The sequence below is a fragment of the Mesoplodon bidens genome (genome assembly GCF_964165515.1).
Source record: "Mesoplodon bidens genome assembly, chromosome: 19".
NCBI classification, from domain to species: Eukaryota; Metazoa; Chordata; class Mammalia; order Artiodactyla; family Ziphiidae; genus Mesoplodon; species Mesoplodon bidens.
The window spans coordinates 36022279-36027446 of NC_138179.1; the positions used below are offsets into that span (position 1 = coordinate 36022279).

The 5168-nt window shown below is 41.5% G+C and overlaps 1 long non-coding RNA gene across 2 annotated transcripts; it reads left to right on the forward strand.

The window, feature by feature from the left end:
• Nucleotides 1-1719: 1719 nt before the first annotated feature.
• Nucleotides 1720-3411, forward strand: LOC308607649. Of its 2 annotated transcripts, none has more exons than XR_014014025.1 (3): nt 1720-1774; nt 2783-2880; nt 3171-3411. It is a non-coding gene; the product is annotated as an uncharacterized lncRNA (long non-coding RNA). The 2 variants fall into 2 exon arrangements; XR_014014026.1 differs by lacking the exon at nt 1720-1774 and adding an exon at nt 2524-2638.
• The last annotated feature ends 1757 nt before the right edge of the window (nt 3412-5168 follow it).

Sequence of the window (5168 nt, forward strand, 5' to 3'; positions counted from 1 at the left end):
AAAGAATGAAATTAGAACACTTCCTAACACCATACACAAAAATAAACTCAGAATGGATTAAAGACCTAAATGTAAGACCAGACACTATAAAACTCTTAGAGGAAAACATAGGCAGAACACTCTATGACATAAATCACAGCAAGATCCTTTTTGAACCACCTCTTAGAGAAATGGAAGTAAAAACAAAAATAAACAAATGGGACCTAATGAAACTTAAAAGCTTTTGCACAGCAAAGGAAACCATAAACAAGACCGAAAGACAACCCTCAGAATGGGAGAAAATATTTGCAAATGAAGCAACTGACAAAGGATTAATCTCCAAAATATACAAGCAGCTTATGTAGCTCAATATTAAAAGAACAAACAACCCAATCCAAAAATGGGCAGAAGACCTAAACAGACATTTCTTCAAAGAAGACATACAGATTGCCAACAAACACATGAAAGGATGCTCAACATCACTAACCGTTAGAGAAATGCAAATCAAAACCAAAATGAGGTATCACCTCACACTGGTCAGAATGGTCATCATCAAAAAATCTACAAATAATAAGAACTGGAGAGGGTGTGGAGAAAAGGGAACCCTCTTGCACTGCTGGTGGGAATGTAAATTAATTCAGACACTTTGGAGAACAGTATGGAGGTTCCTTAAAAAACTAAAACTAGAACTAGCATATGACCAACAATACCATTACTGGGCATATACCCTGAGAAAACCATAAATCAAAGAGTCATGTACTACAGTGTTCATTGCAGCAGTATTTACAATAGCTAGGACATGGAAGCAACAGGAATGTCCACCCACAGATGAATGGATAAAGAAGATGTGGCACATATATACAATGGAATATTACTCAGCCATAAAAAGCCATAAAAGAAAAAAATTGAGGTATTTGTAGTGAGGTGGATGGACCTAGAGTATGTCATACAGAGTGAAGTAAGTCAGAAAGAGAAAAACAAATACCGTACACTAACACATATATATGGAATCTAAAAAAGAAAAAATGGTTCTCATGAACCTAGGGGCAGGACAGGAATAAAGATGCAGACGTAGAGAATGGAGTTGAGGACACAGGGAGGGAAGGGTAAGCTGGGACGAAGTGAGAGAGTAGCATTGACATATATACACTATCAAGTGTAAAATAGATAGCTAGTGGGAAGCAGCCGCATAGCAGAGGGAGACCAGCTCCGTGCTTTGTGACCACCTAGAGGGGTGGGATAGGGAGTGTGGGAGGGAGACGCAAAAGGGAGGGGATATGGGGATGCATGTATACATATAGCTGATTCACTTTGTTATACAGCAGAAGCTAACTCAACATGTAAAGCAATTATACTCCAATAAAGATGTTAAAAATAAAAATCTCTCTAGACTTTTGAAGCATCTCATGATTATTACTCTGGTTTTCAGTTTCCACTTTGTTTTTGCAACAAGACAATTTTCTTCTGTATTTTTCAAGTTCAGAAAAAAATAAAGAAACACAATTTTTTCATGTTTATCCAGAATTTATGTATAATTAAAGTAGAGGATATTTTAGCTTATTGTAATGTACAATGTTACCCATAATATGTGTGATTTTTACAGCTCAACATCCTTGCCTTTAACTCTCTGGCAATAAATAAAGGTCCTTCTGGATTAAAAACTCTCTGAACCCTTTGTGAGGAGGAGTGCATGTTCTTCAAGATCATTAGACCACATATCTGAAACAAAACCCTATGATCCATCTAGCTGAGTGTCAGCAACCTTCCGTGGGTTTAACTACCGCCATGCCTTGAGGTAAGAGATTATTAGACCAACGTGCTACAGTCTGTTCTCTTCTAGGTTTGAACTTTCAGAATGTTGTTAATGTTTCTCTTCCTATAAGGTCAGGCTGCGATGTTCTGCTCTTTCCCCAATGCTTTTCACACATCCTTTCCTTGGAGAAATGTGAGAGGCAGTCTGGAAAAACATCACTGTTCTGTATGTCAGAGCCTGCTTACACAGGATGCCAACAGATGGCAATATTTTATCATCATTACACAATCCAGAGAGCCTTCATCTGTGGCCTCAGGGAACAAGAGGAGTCGGCTCTTTGGTGTGACGCATGTCACCGAAGCTTCGCCCCCCATTAACTGTGCTGTTGTTTGTGATTGTTAAGCTGCGTGTCTCGCTGTGTGTCACATTCTTGACTTGTACAAGGGTCCATTAGTAAGTAGCATCTGAGTACCGTGAGTCATAGAGGGCCCCATTCTTGGAAAAATAAACACTGCACATTCGGCTGAGATTAGAGCAACTGGCTGGTAGCGAATTGGATGGCGTTTCATGTAAAAGTCTGTTTCTGTGATTCATCCAGGCCTTTCCCCCCGCTCTATCAATAGGCTGGAAATTCACATTACTGTTGTACGGCGCTTCCTGTTCACAAACCCAAGCTGCGCACCCACAGCATCTCTGGTGCTAAGTAAGGCTTGGTCATGACTGTAGAAGAACAGGGCATGAGGAGAAAATGGGAGCCACATATTTCAAAACTATCCGGAGCACTTATGAAATCAACTTCGTGATTTCAAGCCAAAGATGTTTTTGATTTTCAATTATATTTTCCAGCAACTTACTGCTTATTTTTCTCCTTATCATTTTCTTACTCCCTTCAATCTTTCTATTTTTGTAAGTCACTTTTCTTTCTTTTTCTTACATCTTTCATGACTTCTGTCTTTTTCTTTTCCTTTTTTAACCCCTTTCACCTTTCTTCACCACGTTTTTAGTCTTTTCACATCAAGTTCTCTTGCCCTTCACAACTTGCATATCCAGACCCTGATCCATAGGACTCCAGCCCAGGAAAGGCATTCTGGTTCTTCAGACTTGGCACCAACGGGACACTACTGCCTTGCCAACACCACCTACCCAAGGTACTGAATTTAAAAAGAGAATCCCCTCCAGCTACCACCTAACCTAGCCACTGCCAGCATTACAACTGTAAGTCATCTAATGGTTAAAAACTGGCCTGAGAATAAAGAAAGCCAGACAGATAAATGTTCCAGGTTGGATTTAGGGAAAATTTTGGGTTTTCTCTATGTACATGTGACTTTTTTGAGGCTGTATTTCAATCCTGGATCCCTTTAGCAATCTGGCACTTTCGCTGTTTGGTTTCTCTTTTCTAACTTTTTTTTTTGAAGTGAAATTCTGGCATTTCTTCCAGGAAGGAAGGAGCAAGAGGGCTTCAGGCACTGCTGGGAGGCATGAGGACGAAGCTGCATGGACATCTTTACAGACCATCTACCCCACCAAATACAGGGTCATGACCGGGTCGTCAAACAACAAAGGGTCAGAGGGGAGAGAACAGATGGGGACCGTAGGCTCCCAGATCCCACACCTTCTTTCAAAACCTGTTTTCAGAGACCGGTTTTCTGCGAAAGCAGATTTCTGAGGGTAGTGCTTTTATAAACAGTCCACTCATTTCTTTGGCCTATGAGGGGTGTTTTGTGTGGAGCATTTGCCATCCAACAAGGTTTTATTGAATATCCCCCTTGTTGTTGTTATAATAATCCATGCTGATATAAACCATGCTCCATAAAATGCCACAATACACATCCACTGGGCGACACCGCAGGGCAGACTCAAGCCGAAGCTCCTTGGGCCATAAAACCAAGACCGCCAGAAACACGGCTGCCATTTATTTCCCCGTAATGTGCTTTCTCTCCTTCTCTCTCTAGGCAGATTTTCCTCGTGTTGAAAGGGAACCTCTGGTCAAAAGTCAGCAAGCAAAGTTGTAGAAAGCTTTGATAGTCAGTGAAGTGAATCATGGCTACACATGGCTGTGGCATGCACCAATGGAGCCTCTTGCTGGGCAGACCTCCCTCTAAGAGCAACTTCTGGTCATCAGTCAAAGGGGCCCCCAATGAGTTTTGCACAGCCAATGGTTTCACCAGCTCCACGGTGCCTGGGTCCCAAGTTGCCCTTTTCCACAGGTATTGCTAAAGCAAATAGCAGACAGTATTTACTGGGTGTGATGCTTTCAATCACATTAATCTAGCCAGTAAAAAAGTTTATGACCAATAAAAATTCCACCATAACATGGCTGATTGGAGGGGAGGCTGCATGATGGCAATTCAAACCACGCCTCTGCCTCTAGCGAGACTGTCACAAACCTTGGAAGGAACTAGGAGTCGGGGACAAGACAGAAAAATCTCTGGGGTTGTTAAAACTAACTCAAGGGTAGATGGATAAAACTCTTAAATCGTTTAATAAGTCCAAACTCTTAGAGTTTGGAGGGTGATTGACTGAACACCTACTTTGTAAAGCTCCCTGGGGAAAGTACAGATGTGGTCCTGCATCCACTAGAAAATTATCCTGGGTTCCTTCTAGTCTTTTGATCACATGATTATTTGCTCATAATAAAATAAATATTTTTAAATGCAATACTTAGAAATGAGCTAGAAGGATGCCTGGGTGGGGACTCTCAATCTGGTTTGGAGCCAATGGGGAATGTAGCTTCACATAGCTGTCTTTCTCTTGGTTGATTCGTACATGGTTTACACAGATCCAGAAGGGCAATGACTAAGCTCCATTAACATTTGTGAGTCATTCCTTCTTTTCCCAATCCATGGTGACAGTCCTCAGACGGCATGGTTTCAAACACACACTCTCCAAAGCCTACTGTTCCATGGCTTCTCCCTTGAGTGGGCAGCTGATCCAATTATTTGTTAATGATCCCAGACCACACATGGCAAGGAGGATGTTATTTTAATGCACGTATATTGGAAGTCCTGCCTCTGGGAGCAAGTACCTGATTAGCTAATTGTGGCTAGGCTAATACTTCAAGTAGCTTATCCAATAGCCATTATCCCATTCTTTCTGAGTAACAGAACCCCAAATATAATCTGTGTGGCAAGGTGCCCAGCCAAAAGACTTTATTTGCAAAATCCCTTGTTGCTAAGGGTAGCCAATAAGACATAATTTGGAATTTGTGTTTGAGGCTTTTGAGAAAGCCCCCGAAGAGGGGGGCAAATAATTGGCATTTGCCCTTTCACCTTTCTCAAACTTCCTTCTCTTTCCTGTCCAGAGTAAAGAACCAGTGGTTAGAACTCCAGTAGTCATCCTGGCGTGTGAGATGAACTTAATTATGGAAACCTCACACTTTAAGGAACTCAGAGATTAAAGGAGCAGGGAGATAAAAGGAGAGAAAACTGGGTCTCTG